The 16,199-nt window shown below is 39.1% G+C and overlaps 1 protein-coding gene across 4 annotated transcripts in view; it reads right to left on the reverse strand.

Annotated features, from left to right (window-relative positions):
• Positions 1-16,199, reverse strand: part of PTPRG (protein tyrosine phosphatase receptor type G) — a 1,030,330-nt gene that overhangs the window by 421,215 nt on the left and 592,916 nt on the right. The gene's annotated exons all lie outside the window — the stretch shown is intronic.

The raw sequence follows: 16,199 nt of genomic DNA on the forward strand, positions 1-16,199 counted from the left end.
GCCGTAGCCTTGTTCACAGATGGGGGAGCTTGGCACACTGGCTTACAATTACCTACAATCAGCAAAACTAACAACAGACAAAAACAGCATATGCATTGATTTGCTTGGATAACAAGGCGGCCATATTGGGCTGATCCTTTATACATGATATAGCTTTCACATTTTGTTAATACCTTCTCCTAATGTTATTCAGCCTATATAGCAAGTATCTCAATTAGATTATTTATTTACTAACGCCCTCAATCTTTGTATGATGTTATTATGATCTCTTGTATTGGATGAATGTCATACTCCTATTCTAATTATATCTTATATGCTGCACTACATATATTCGTGTGCTCATAACCCAAAACCCCAAAAATAATTACAGAAACCCATACATGTGAAAAAATCAATACTAATACCAACAAAACAAATATGTACATCTATATCTAAAAATACCATTAATGTTATTAATAATAATCAAATTATTACCCAGAAGAATGATGACTAACCCAGATGACTACACATCTCCTCACTGGAGTTCAACCCTCCAGGCGAGAGTGTCATAAACCTGATAATATATTTGGACTCCAAAATGCGCAGGGTTTTTTGTCTATTGCCACCTCGTATATTGCTTTTAACTTGATCGCATACCAAATAGCTCAATAATTTATCATTTCCTTGATGTACCTCTTGAAAATGTCTCGCTACCGGGTAATTGTAATCATTGTTACGGATGGCACTCATATGTTCAAGGACTCTTTTTTTAGCTTTGTGGATAGTGCTACCCACATATATCCTATCACAAGGACATCTCAAACAGTACACACAGTATTCAGTATTACAATTAAAAAATCCTGTAATTCGATGTTTATTTTGTCCGTCACCCCACGTGACATCCGTACAGTTAACACTATATCTACAGGCTTTGCATTGTTGACAGCAATAAAATCCCTGAATAGGGACCCCAGTCTGTTTCATGATGTCAGAACTCATTATCATATTGTGACTTAAATCGTCACGTATTGATCTACCTTTACGAAATGTAATAGAGGGCAGATCCTGCACTGCACTCCTTAAATGGGGGTCTGTGTGCAGGATGTGGCAGCTTTTCCGCAAAATTTGTCTTAATTGGAAAGCTTTAACAATACTCACTTCCACATCTAAGAATTGGATGGCAGTCCTACTGTACTGTGCACAGCTGTATGTTAAAATCATTCAGATTCAGTAGCATTACAAATTCCCTAGCTGTTTTTTCATCGCCCTTCCATTTTACAAAGATATCATCAATGTACCAGCACCACAGTACCACTTTGTCCTCAAAATCTTTTAAATCTTGGGATACTTGCTCCTCCCACCAGCCCATAAATAAATTTGCATAGCTGGGAGCAAAGCAAGTACCCATTGCTGTCCCCTGTAGTTGTTTGTATATTGTATTATCAAACAAGAAAAAGTTGTTTGAGAAACAGTACCAAACTATATCACAGATCATTTCTGTATGTCCCAAATATGAGATGGAACGGGCTCTCATATAGTGTCTCACGGCCTTAAGGCCCAAATCATGCTGGATACAGGTGTACAAACTGGTGACATCCATAGTTAATAATAGGAAATCATTGTCCCAGTGTAGGCCATCCATCAGTTTCAAAAAGTGTGTAGTATCCTTAACATATGAAGGCAAACATTCAACAAAGGGTCGTAAGAAGTAATCAATATATCGTGAGGTATTCTCCAATAGTGAGGACATCGCGGACACAATGGGTCTGCCGGGAGGATTAACACAATCCTTATGGATCTTAGGTAATAAGTATAGGACAGGAGTCTTGGGATGATCGCACTTAAGGAAATGATATTCTTCCCATTCAAGTAAACCTGCCTCCCTCCATTTTATCAGCATGTCATGATATCTTACAGTGGACCCCTTAAGATCAGATTGTTCAGCTTTGACATAACATTCTGCTACGTTCAGTTGTCTCATTCCCTCCTTCAAGTAGTATGTCCTATCCAGGACTACTACATTACCACCTTTATCAGATTCACGTATCACGATGTTAGGGTCTTTGGATAGTGTGTCCAGTGCTGTACGTTGACTCAGAGACAGATTGTCTAGTTTTTTACCTGCTGGACTGAACCTGATTTTCTCCAACTGAATGAATACATCCCTCTCAAACACATCAATAGCATAATTTTGTATAGTTGGTAAAAAGGTCGATTTAGGTTTAAAGGGGCTGGGGCACGTAACGTCTGTGTCTAAGCCTAAAACCCCCAAATTCTTGATGGGATCATCATGTGCTTGTGTGTTTCCATCCAAGATGGATAGTGTATGTAACATATCAATATCTGAAATCAGTAGTTTACTAGTGTGGGCCCTTTCCGCTGTCATTGAAGGTGTTGTCACCTTAGTTTGAAACCATTTTTTCAGTTTGAGCTTCTCACAAACTGAAAAAGATCAATTCTAGTCTGAACATAATCTAAACATTTAGTTGGACAGAATGATAAGCCCAGAGCCAATAAACTGGTTTCTTCAGTCGTCAGGAGTCTTTTAGATAAGTTAACTACAGTTTTTATGTGACTGTTCGTGCCCTTGTAGTCATTCTTCCTGTTATGGGCCCTTCTCTTTCTTCTACGTGTTTTCGCTGCGCGGTTCCTCTTCCTCTGCCTCTCGAACCACGGCCCCTGCCGCGTGCTTGAAACGAGTCCTTCTTTTGGTCTGTCCTTGATTGATTGAGTAGCCGAAATTGTTTAAAAAAATTGGCTCTATCAATATTTTTGTCAGACCCCATGGTCTTACTAGAATGTGAGGCATCTGTTATATCTGGTAAATTGCTGTCAGAGATATCACTTTCTTCCGACTCATGCACAATCAATTCCAATAGCACCTTTTCTCAGGTCAAGCAGTGGTTTCCTGTACTCCTCTGAGTACATATAGTCGTACTTCCGGTGAAAAGTCAGAATCCTACCCGACTGGTAATCTTTGAAATCCCTCAAGAATTTTCTCTGTTTTTTTGCTGTAATATCCTCTTCATATTTAATACGTTTTTTATCAAGGTTCGCTTTCACTTCTTCAAAATTTGCTTGTGTTACCATTGTCAGGATTTCCTTAGTTATCTGATCAATTTCCTCAACAATTTTGACCCTTTCTTTGGATGCATACTTGATTAAAAGCTTCATCATGTTCAAAGAGCTCTCTTTTGCATTTTCAGCCCATTCTTCTAATAAGTCAGGGTCTGGATCTTCATAAGATGGAATTGTATAGATCCTTAAACCCCTGGGAACCCGTTGGACATCAATGTACTGTTGTAGTGATTCAATTTCCCACCATTTTGACAACTCTCTTCTCATCAATTTCTCTAATTTGTCATAGCAGAGTTGTAATTTCAGTGCGGAACCTGGTGTGGTAGTCCCTTGTCGTTCTCCTGGGTCATTCTGGGTAAAAAATAGTTTGCTTGATTTTCTTCTTCCTACGAGCTTCTGACGAGGAAGTCATATCTGTGTGATTATATTCTATGAGTTAATCAGCTCAACACACATATATATATATATATATATATATATATATACACACACACGTATATATATATATATATATATATATATATATATATATATATATATATATATAAAAATATCATTGGGGAAAAAAGGTTACAGGGACATAATAGTTAGGGAACAGAATAAAAAATAAATAAAAAAAAAACTTAGAAATTCACTAAAAAAGAAACAAAACTAAAAAGGTTAGAGGGAAGTTATGGGGAGGTTCAGATTTCACATGCAAAAAACCATAGAAATTCAAACGTTCTAGTTTTACTTATCTGAGGAAACTATAATTTGTGCCCTAAGGTAACTATAACTTGCATCCCCCGCCGTGCACAGTTTTTTCATAAATTTATTTTTGCAGATGTTGAAGTGGTATTATAAATGATGTCATAGAAGATGTCATGAGTGATTTAATACATGGTGTAATTAACAATGCACAGAGAGGGTGCGAGTTATAGTTATCGGAGGGCACACAAATGCCCCTGGGAACTGGTCCACCCAGGGGCTCAAAAAAAAAAAAAAAAAAAAAGAAAAGTGCAGGAACCAGTGCCTTTTTAAAATTTTATTTTGGATTCGCAAATCCACCACTGGGGCTCAGGGTATTCCTACCTTGCCTCTTTCTTTTTTTCACTTTATTTTTTTTAGACTCGGTTGAAAAGATGGCAGCCAATCAGATATCAGCACAGGGGCTGTTGGATCCGTGAAGGACCCATGTCCCTAGATACCTATACTTCTTTTTCCTTTAGTATCTCAAAAAATACTGAACAGATTTACACCAAAGCTACCTTTAAGCCAAGTTTGGTGTAATTCCGGCCAGTAGTCATGTTAAAAAATCCTATAGGAAATTGTATAGGGGGGGGAAGCGTACTGGGATCCACTTTATCTCGGTCCCCGTTTGAACAATCACCTTGAAAGTTTCAGGACAGCAGCTGAAATAAGTGTCATACTAATTTTTAAAAAATTGTCAGGATTCGTTAAATGGCACCAAAGTTATTTGCAAAACAAAAAAACGCCTTTCTATGGAAACTAGGTTCTAACTATAACTACCTACTGGCGACTGCCAGTAGGTACTTTTTTAAATATATACATATATCTATGTATGAATGCATATATATTTGCACACACACATATATATATATTATATATATTAAAACAATTTTATTGATATTTTCAGATAAACATTCACTATCTGTCAGGACATCGAAGTGCAAATCATGCAGCGTTTCTATATTACTTAGTCACAAAGGCAATTTCAATCACAGTTCTTGCAACCAATGTACATACATGCCATCCATATCCTTGACATTTATTATCAGCGAGGGGATGAGCAAACGAAGATGGTGTTACAGTGAGGATGTATTTCTAGGAGGAGAGCCCACACGATTTTGGAAACCCTACATCTGAATTTTACCTTTCTCATTTTTTGTGTTATTTTGTGGGCCCCCCTTAGTCTGAAAAACCAAGATATCTAGGACCATGCAGTGATCCATTCCCTTAGCCCAGCACTCAAGATCAGGAAGACTGTTGTCATACTATTTTAATATGATGTGCTTTTTAGCTAAACCGTATGTGTGGAGGAAGGCATGATTATGTCTATTTGTGTGAAACTTCACAGAGGGTGGTAAATAGAGCTATTATAGGGGTAAGTTCAATTGGCCACCCAACCCTTTTCAACAGGGATCGACAACAGCTATGCAGTAGTGATAGAGTTTCTCAAAATGCCACACTTTCCTGTAGGTGGTCACCCACTGAAATCCCACATCTGATGCACATATTGGAGGAGTCCTTCTGGTAATATCACAGCTTTTGTATGTGTGGTAGAGATGCTTAAATTGAATTAATAATTGTGTTGAAATTGATTCTCTCGAGGGCCCATTAAATCTTCTCTCTAATCTTTGTCTGATACGGGGTCCTAAATCCACCTCCCAAGTGACCCAGAAAGCCGAAAAAAGTCTGCAGTGTTGATTACTGTGGACCAGTAGAGCTGTGAGCCCACATTTGAACAATGATCAGTTTTACAAGTGGAATAAACCCTGACAGAGAGGTTGGGGTGTGTGGATGTGTTTTCTTTTTTTTTTTTTTTTTTTTAAAGCTTAGCAAGGTTGCCACCTGCTCAAATCAAAGCTCATAACTGCAATGCATACTCCACTGTACTTATACTTTTCCATGTAATGACTGCCAGGGGTGTGTGTCATTGCTGCTGTACTGTCATAGTACCTGACTGAGGGCCAGCCAGAATGTGCCTTCTATACATACAGTTCAGGGATGTAGCTGTCCCATTGACACGCTCTCAACACTAAAGGCAGTGCAGCCTGGACCAACAATTATAGTGAGGAGGCTGGAATTAAAATAGTAGGTCAGACTGTAATCCATTGACCAGTTGGGCCAAAAGTATCTGGCCGCTCAGTTTTTTTTCCTCTCTCTCGCTCTCTATCTATATTGTTTTTCATCCATCACACTTTTTCAATGAAGAGGCCAAAGCCAGTTTAGAGGCTACCAACCTAATCAGTTAGGCAAACTGCTTTGGACCACTTACTCTTGAGTGTAAAAAAATTAACAAAAGTAACCAGTATTTTCAGGCCACAACAGCATGATATAGTAGACTGTTTTAGGTTGAAACACGTAGTCTGCATATAACGAGGCTCTATCGCTAGTGACCGAACACATCCCTGTAACGGGGCATCAACTCAGCCATTCTGCCAATGGTAATGGATAACCATGTAGATTGCCTTTGCCAAGAAGGAATGGTTCAGAGAGCATTCCATTTACTCTTACCCAAGGTGCGAATTGTGTGTATCGAAGGCTAATGTACCAAAACATTTTGCTAGACGAGCAAGCAAGTAGTTCCACTCCACCAACTCACATGCATTTTTCATTCTCAACTATTAGCAAGGACTGTCCCTCTCAAAGTGCTCAGATGAAGCCAAGGGATTAAACGAACACCAAATTGTAAGTAATAGTACATCATTTGGACCTGGGGTTTTCCCTATCTGCAGTAGACTGTATCATGAAGTTTCTTGCCCAAACTCTTCCCATCAGACTTGTCTCTCTCAGCTTGCAAGTGGCACTGTATAGGGCTGTAAGTGACATTTGTTTAATGTACCTCGAATGGGTGGGACTATGAGAATAAGTCTCAATAGCATTTAGCAAAGTATGTTGTGCATTACCAGTTTAACTTTGCCTGGGGCAATACATTTTTCTAATATATATTTGGCTTGTTCTATTTAGCTAGCAAAAAGGTTTGCTGGCATTATTTTCTCACTGGTAGATACAGCTCTGCGAGGCCACTCATGCCACTTTAGTATCTTTCAGAAGGATCTAAGTGAGCTGTTGCTAGAATCAAAGTGTTTCGGGTTTCTGTAGAGGAAGGAAATGGGTCTCAAGATCTATAAGGGGAATATTCAACTCCAATATTTTCTTCTACAAATGTCTCTTGTTTCCTGCAATGCAACTCATGTGTTTGCCCATAATAAAGGCAGTGAAAGCTGTGCACAGCACCAATGGGGATTCTAATGAACTCAGATTCATTTCTAAGCCTTGTTTTTTATCTGTACTATGAAATTATCATCTGTTAGCCACCAGGCACTAAGATACAAACACCTACAACTTCTCTTACCTCTGCATTGTAATGTAAGTGGTATGTGGAAGTTGTCCAGAAGGAGAGGCTTTGGGAATTAATACATGTTCCATGAATGAAACAAAAGTCTAGCTGGGGCGTAAAGTAATCTTTCCTAGTTAAGGATCTATGTGCACCCAAATAAAAGGCAAATTACTTCTGTTAGGGAGAAAGTAACATCACACATTTCCTGTGCCTAACGATAAGATACAAAGTCTGGAAGACGAGTGTTGCTTTGGGTATGATGAGGGTTGCGGACCGACCTGCCCAGTGCCCAATCAATTACACCATTTAAATCCCTCCCAGTATCAGCCTCCTGAAAGAACTTGTATTTGGAAAAAATCAATATTCTCTAGGTAGGTGTTAGGCAATGGGGGTGACGCATATAGGTTAACCACGGTCTGGAGCATAGAGCAGAAGAGTCCCGAAGAGGATTATTTATGCCCATGCCTTCATGCCATATCATCAATGACTAGAAGTGTAGAGGGGTTGCAGCGTTAACCCAGTGCAGGGACCTTTTGATAAAGCTTGGGGTATGTTCACAAGATAACGGCCTATGAAAGGTTCAAGTCACAACAATCCCATCACCAAAGAGATTTGAGAAGAATAAATATTAATTGGGGCATGTAAACAAATTCTGCCATCTTTGCACCATTCGCAAAGCATGGCATACTGTGTCAGAATGCTGTAAGGATAAAGGATCGGGACTATAGACAGAGGCACACAAGTGTTAGTGAACACAAGTAGGAGGCATATAATTTCTCCCGTACTAGAGCAGGATATCACAGTACTTCCATGGCAAATTTCCCGATATGTAAACATAACATTAGTTTGCTGCCACAAAAAAAGAAGATGGCAGGAATTGAAGGATTCTGTATTCCTTTCCAAGAGCAGCTTCCTGGCAAGTACAGCAAAGCTATTAGAGCTGGAGCTGTGCCTCTGCAGGTCACGAAGCAAAAGATCCAAAAGTAACTCACACTGGGGCAGATTGAGTGCTTTTTTAACAACCTTTGCTGAATCCATATGACACCCCATGGTGTGGCCTCAAAAAGGAGACTTGGAATTTTAAAGCAATCCACTACCAGTCCTAAAAAGAGGGCAGGTCAGTCAATGACAAGACATATCAGTTAATTGATTTTTCTGAGAGCTGCTGGAAAAGAGGCATTGGTGGTGAAGGCAGGCAGAGTCTGCATTCAGGTTGCTTCTGATTCATCTGGATAGTTTCGATCTGCTAGGTTTTCAATATGAAGGTTAGACCTACTTTGAGAAATGCATGCCAATTGGATGCACAATTTCCGTGATTACTTCAAACTTTTCAGCATATTTCTACAGCGACTCCTACATTACCACCACCTTGAGTGTGTAAAACTGCATTATTTTCCACAGCTTTTGATTGTAGGTGAAGCCAAAGATGGGTATGTGTTTCTCTAAAAGACGGAAAAATAGTTCATCTATCAACAAGGATTATATTCCTGGGCATTGAGTTAGACTCTGTGAAAGGTAGAAACATACAGAATTCTGCAGGACGGTGTTCGCAGTAAGAAGTGATAACCAGGCCATGTCACAGAAGGACAAGGCAACATTAAGAGACATCCATGCCTTCAAAGAGAAGCTTAATTTTGCAATCCAGGTTCTGGTCCAATCTGTGTGTGGGGCCCTTGCATGGAGATTCGCACAACTCACAGTCTTTGTGAAGCAGCACCATCATGTGAGAATGATGGCAGGTGTTAAATATGATATGATGGCGAACGTTCCCTGAACAATTCACTGGCACACTAATATGAAGGGACCCACTGGTGCCATTCAAGAAACATGAGCAGGTCACATGACATACATGACAGACAGGGTTTGGTATTGCAGGCTAAGGGACAAGAAACTGATGCTTTGTTCAGATGACAGAGCAGTGGGACAGATAAGTAACTGTGGGTGAGCAAGGTGCCCACATGTGCTCTAGCTCCTGTCTTCCATGACAAAACTGCAGTTGGGTGTGAACTTGGGGGACAGACATGTACCGCGAGTAGACCACTCACTTGCTGATACACATCCTAGCTTTCAGATGTAAAGTTTCAGGAGCTTAGCACAGCAAGGAAAACAAAGGATGTCCATTTTCTCAGAGAAGCAGTGGAAGATGGCCGAACATACTTGTCCTATTTGATAGGCCAAATGTTGACTCCAATGACAGCAAAGAATTACCACAATTACGTGGGTATGTTCAAGCAGGTAACCGAGCTTGCATTAGTTGAGACCAGCGCCTAAATGATAATGCAGTTTTATAGTTAACTGCATGACCTTTAAAAGGAGGAAGATCGAAAGCACCCAACTGGGTCACACTATACGAGGTGATCTATGAGAGCAAGGAGGTGCTTGGAATGACTGAGAAAAGATACAAGTCTCCCAAATGACTTTACTAAATTGGTCCATTGGTAGCATCAGAAGACATCAAGTCGAGATTGTCATTCAAATCAGTGCACTTTCAAGCAGTATTCACGGTGGCATTTTATCAGGCATTCAGGGTGAGCCAGATAGTGGCACATTTAACTCAGGTGACAGGGGACTCATGCTCATGCATGGAGGATATCCAGTTAGTGAAAGGAGTGCTGTCACTGATAATAAAGTTTAAGACAGATCAGTCTGGGAAGGGCCCCCTGGTGAGATTATAATGAACTGCTGAAGCAAGAGCCTGACAGTTTATTTATCGAAATTGTATGTGCACTTTAAGCCTTGAGGGGGTCAGGTCCAATTCATACATGCAAGCAGGACCTAACCGAGAAGATTCCAATTGCTGTGGTGATACAAAAGGTGTTTTGCAAAAAATGGGTTTCCTGCAAAATTATTGGAGATGCATTATTCTGCCTTAGTACAGCAAGTATGGCAGCACAACCATGTCCTACTCCAAACAGGAATAAAAATAGTAGGGGAGATAGGAATCCAAGGTCTACAAATTGTACATTCAACCAGGGATAGTGTGAAATCTCGCCTGCGTCCCCTGACCCCAGTCTCCAACCTCAAAAAACACCCCAAAAATATGGTTGTGTCTGGACAGGAACCAAAGGCGAGAGACCTCAGAGGGTTTGGTTCGTCAGCCACTGCCAAATGAGCAGGACATAGAAATAAGTAACCAGGAAACACTCTGCAAAGAATGGCATCTTAAAGAACCAACATGGAGTGGCTCAGCATTCCAGACATGAATTGGGAGCAGTGAATTTTATCAGTTAAACAGCGTTTGGTGAGGGAGACCTTTCGAGACGTGGTAATCATACACCTTGAGGGGCAATGATCGAATGACCATGAGTAGGACAATGCTACTCCGAGAAAAGGAGGACATGCTACAATTGTCCCAGCTGTTAGGCACTACAGTCAGTATTGTCAGAGCCGATTCCTTGATCTGACAAACAACCCTATTGAAAAACAAGTCAGGAGGAAGCTCAGTATAGCAATGAATACGTTTTGCATAAGCATGGGTTTTGAGTTCATCAGGTTTGGGCTCATCAACTTGTCTAAATGAAAAATTATATGGAACATGGGGTTCTCAATCTGTAGAATGTATGCAAGTGTTTTGGGCAAACAACGTGGTGGACTTGCAATTGATGAAATAAATACTCCTACAAAAGCAAAGGAGAGTACAGTGCCAATTACAAAACAATATACTACGTCAAATCAATTCCTCAAACATCATTCCAGATAACGACTTACAATGTAAATAGGTGCATTTAAATTGTAAATTTGTTGTACTTGAGAAAATCTAAAATTGTGGAAAGCATCTGGTTCTGTGGGACATACTTTGGATAAACAACTACTGAATGTTTAGTTAAGCACCTTAAGTAACATATTGCCCATAACGACATCATGTTAAACTTGCCTTGCAGAGTTCCAAGTCTTATTACATTTCAGTAGTCTGCCTAGAAATCCAAAATAGGTGCAGCAACCTACTTTTTAAGGGAGAAGTTTTCTTTTAATTAGAGCTTTGTGTGTAAGACATTCTCAGTTTGCCCTTCAAACAAACACCTGTGGGGCAAATTGTCCTTACAAACTGGAAAATCCTACCATTTTAAAATCGGTTTTAATTATATATATATATATAATTTTTTTTTTAGCAGGCTCAATCATAGCATAGTTCAAGGCAATTTTAGTCGTAGTAGGTAGTAAAGTTTCGAATTCAGCTAGGGTGGCCCCACATTGTCCTGATGAACAGGCTGATTGGCAGCACTGGACTGATTGATTAGCTCTGTATTACCTATCGTTTCAACGTAACAAGAGTGGTAGAATAGATTACGCATAATCAACAAAAATGAATATTGCTGGGAGCTGCGTACCTTCTCATGTGCACCTGACCTGCCTTTGCATGACTGTGCTCGTGGGTGTTTCCTTGACCAGACCACAGACCCTCCAGCACTAATTGTCTGCCACACAACTTTAATCGCAAATTAAATATATCAGGCCACCTTCGCACCTTTATTTCTGCAATTGCTTTCAAATGTAAAGTGATTTCTATTTCAGGATGATCACAGCACCTCATTCTCACCTTCAATGGATATCTTCTTGGGTGGGAAATGCAGAGAGATACTTGTGCACTCTCGCAACAGCAAATTCTAAACTACAGACGTAGTAGCTACCAACAACCATACAAGAACGAATCGGCGACGCGTTGCTTCATTTGGTGTAATTTTATCTTACCCGAATAAAGGACTTCCGTGGCAAACAGTAGCCCTGTCTCGCCAAGCAATGTATCAGAGCCTTTAAGACTCTGGGACAACAATATCCATGAAGTTCAAAAAATAAAGCCAATTTTGAAGGCTGACCGCATCCGTATTGATTTCCTGTGTACACATTTCTCGATCATCATTACTGAGCCAGTGAGACTCTGAAGGGCACAATTATTTATGCTGTGTCAAATGAATTCAAATCGCTGTCAAAATCTTTAACTAAAACTGCGTCCACTTTGACAATAAATTTACTTGACATTCATCGTGTTCGGTCCAGCTGAGAGCACACCACCTGGCAATGACTTCCTTGAACTCTAGAGAAATCGTAGTTTTCATCAAATTATTTAACAAACTATTATGTTTCTGAACTATTTAAGAACAACGCTACGTCCTTGTAGTCTGCTCTGCACACCATTTGTAAATAATCAGGCTTATAACCATTTAAGTTATAGAAGCCACAAAAGTACATGGGATTCATAACATGTAGAGGTCATAGCAATTTCTGAACTAGAAAGAAAACCCAAGAAGAACTCGAGGATACCCATTAAGGTTAGACTGAGGTGACATTCTACACAATGGATAATATTTAACCATCAAAGGAAAAAAACATCCATTCAGAGGAAAGAACCTTAACAGGTGGTGTGAGCAAAGTCTTTCTTCCTCATTGCAATTCAGATGGGTAGAAAGGAACTCTACTCAGACAAGGATCCCTTATAATAACTTGATTTAGGTTTGCTGTGATTATTTTTTGGTACAGAATAGTCAGAGAAGCAAGAACAAGCTCTTGCTGCCTATGATGTCAAATACCTACTTCCAGCCCTGATTTTGGCAATGACTTGTGACAAGTGCATACATCTGATACAATAGGGGAAAACAAATCTCATCATTATATTTTTTGTAATTATTTCTTTCCTGCAACATACTATTGTGGAACTAAATAGCTTGAGATGAAGTGCTTATGGAAGCTGAATGAGTAAAACACATTATACACAGACCCTCTGTAAAGAATGCAGCATTATAACATTTTTCCCCGTGAGTTAAACTTACATGTGTTATTCTTTGGAGAAAAAAAATGAATAAATCAGAATTTCACAGCTACAAAAACGTTACTATAATGATTCTATCTTTGCAAGTCTTTAATTAGCAGTCTCAAACACAGCTAAACAGTAGCCTTTTTCCATACTTTCTATAAAGTGTGAGGTAGCAGAAATTTTAGTATTGTCCCTCATGTCACAGAGATCATCTATATGTGAAAGGATATGCATTATGTTAATCAAAGTACTAACAGTTTAGGTGTAAAATGGTCCCCTGAAAAGTCATTTTAACAGGCATTCAGTCTAGGTCAGTAGTCGTTAAGATATATATGGTGTAGTTATTAAAGTTCATGTGTAATCAAATTAATTCATCATTATGTTGTAATTCATTATGAAAACTTAGAGGGTGCAGTAAAATGATAATAGATTTCATGCAAGAAGACTTTAAAAAGTGATATGCAACAATGTTTTATAGTTACATGAAAGGGTTAACAGAAACCTTTTTTGTTTTAAATGCACTGTAACATGAACAAGCCTAGTAGCTTATTAATAAAGAGTTATGGTTTAGGATGTTAAATGCGACTAATGACAGTACTGTTTTAATTCATTTGCATTAGCCTAAGTGAGGCCTGCAAAGCCCTGTTTTGTGACTGTACAGAAAATGTTGTGTCATTCTTGCTACCATGAATCTTTCTTTCAGACATCATTTTCATGAGCACGCTATTTTAGTAATAGATGTTTTATTGTTTTACACATGGAAAGCTTGGGAACCTCGCCTTGTGCTCAGTACATTCAGAATTGTGGAACTAGTAAATTATACAAATGTTTCAATTTGAACAGGTGACACAAGAGTAATATTTTTACCTATTGGTAATGGGAACCTTCAGCAATGTGCAGCTTGTGTTATATGGTGGATTTCTAATGGATGTGTCATATTGAGTGATAGATTGATGAATCATCTTTCCCTATGAACTTCAATATACGGTTCTCAAGATGGATTTGGAGAGTCCTTTTCTAGATCCCATTGCAGCACATCTTCTCGTCTACCCTTAGATGCTGAACCCCTTGGATTCTAAGAGGTATAGTCCTCTCTACCGTTGCCCCTTTGAAATGCCTTGCTGAGGCTTAGAGATTTTTCCCCTGCCCCAGAAAAGAAGACTCTACCATGCTTCTGAAATGTTGACGCCTTCCCCTTTTACTTACTTTTTGCCCACTTTAGTTAGTAACCTGTTACCCCAGATTTCCTTTTTCAAAATTCTTTTTGTGGTTTTTTTGCCCACAGGCATTTAGCCCAGCACATGAATTCTTGATCTGCTGATCTGTGGAGTTCCCCTAGCCCAAATTGGTTATTCTTGGATGACTTAAATTGCCTTGATGCTTGTAAGAATTGAACAGCACTTGTTTTCTGTACATCAGGTGATTCTTATGATATTCTGTATTATTTTTGTTAAATGTTTAGTTCTGCTAATGTTAGTACGTTTGAATCTTTTCCGTCGCCTCTAGTCATACTGTTGTATTTGAATGTATTTCTTATGAACTCTAATGACTTTTTCCGCCACACCCTTATGCTGGATCAAAAAGATTCACCGACTCAGTTTAAAGCATTATCCTGCAAAGGTGAAATGCTATACAGCAAGTCAAAATAGAAAATGTACTGCTTTTTTTTTTTTAGGAAAATGGCTTCAAGACGACATTTAGAAAAACTGTTATGCAGACTGAAAAGTCACAAAACGGATTCTCTTCTACTCAGGTAAAAATCTGTCAAGGTGGTTCTTGTAAGGTTCAGGAGTATTTTTTTTTTCCAACACAGAGAATCACCCAAGTTGAATAGGCCCAAATTGATCCACTCTGAGAATTCTGAGCTGTAGAGTTTTCCAAAGTTTGTTTCTTTCCTCTGTTATTCAACATATATATCGTTCCTCTGGTTAAAATGATTGAACAGTTTACGTTTAGCATATCTATATATGCTTATGACATGAACACTTTTCTTGCCATAGACAGTGACTCCCTGCCTAGAGCACCAAACATCTGAAACATTATATAAGTACATAGCAGGAATTTCCATATACAGATGAAACTGAACTGAGGAAAAAAAAAAAAAACAAGATTCAATTTCCCCGACATTACACCTTGATCTGGAATCTTGTCTTCTGGCCACCTTTTCTGGAACAACAACCTAGCCAAACCCACAGTGTGAGAGATCTTGGCATCTTATTTGATGCTTTCTTAACCAATTAACCATGGAGAACCACGGGAACGCAGTAGTAAAGTCTTGCTTGTTTTAGCTAGGAGTGCTAAAAGCAAAAAATATATGTTTGACTAGAAACAGAGTACTCAACTAGTGAGTGCATTTATATCAGCAAGACTGTGCCATTGTAATGCGATCCACTTTGATCTGCTTAGTAAAGCAATAAACGTCAGATACACCAAAATTCAGCGGCTCTGCTGATACAGAACAAAAGAAAATGTGACTCAATCTCCGTAGGACTGAAAGCCTCACTAACTTCCAGTGCAAAAAGGATTAATTTTAAAGAATTGTGCTTAGTTCATAAAGCACTACATGGGTCTAAGAATAGCCTTTTATGTAAAACGATTTTCCTTTTACACTCCAAATAAATGCCTGTGCTCAACTAAGGCTGCTTTGAAATGTCTCTGAGGTTCAGGAGGGCTAGCTCGGGCAGAATGGCCTTTTTGGTCACAGCTGCAAGGCTTTAAGACTTTTACCTTCTGCCCATTATTTATTTAAAACATTAAAAGAAAACTGGAGACAAAGGGATTTGATAAAATATCACACATGGATTGGAAAAATTAAGTAAACACCAGATCACAGTCTGCTACACATACTGGTAATGTGCAAGATTTTCAGTGGCACATGGAAGAATGAGTGACCCCTTCACTGGCCTGTCCTGGGCCACATATGGGGTTCTCAAGACTCTTGCTTAGCCCTCACATGGTTGAATTTGTATATGTCCCCTCAAAAGTAGCGATGAGGAGCCAGTGTCTCCAATCACCAGTATGGAGATGATAGCCACTCTCTGAAAAGTTGCTTGTTCAACCTGCACGATTGATTGTCAATCAACTTCCACAGCCTGATCTTAGAAAAAATTAATATAGCCTACTATCCAGAAAAAAAAACATATCAAACTTCATTCTCAAATGTTTCACTAAAGTAAAGGATAACGGATCCACAAACAGGCACACCCACAGTTAAATTACTAGGGCTCTGGATAGACAGAATTCTTATGTTGAATAACTAGATTAATAAACAGAACCTCTCTATAAATTGGGAAAACATTTAAATCTTTCCTAAACTAAAAGGTTTCGGTC

The sequence above is a fragment of the Pleurodeles waltl genome, chromosome 9 (assembly GCF_031143425.1).
Source record: "Pleurodeles waltl isolate 20211129_DDA chromosome 9, aPleWal1.hap1.20221129, whole genome shotgun sequence".
Lineage (NCBI taxonomy): Eukaryota > Metazoa > Chordata > Amphibia > Caudata > Salamandridae > Pleurodeles > Pleurodeles waltl.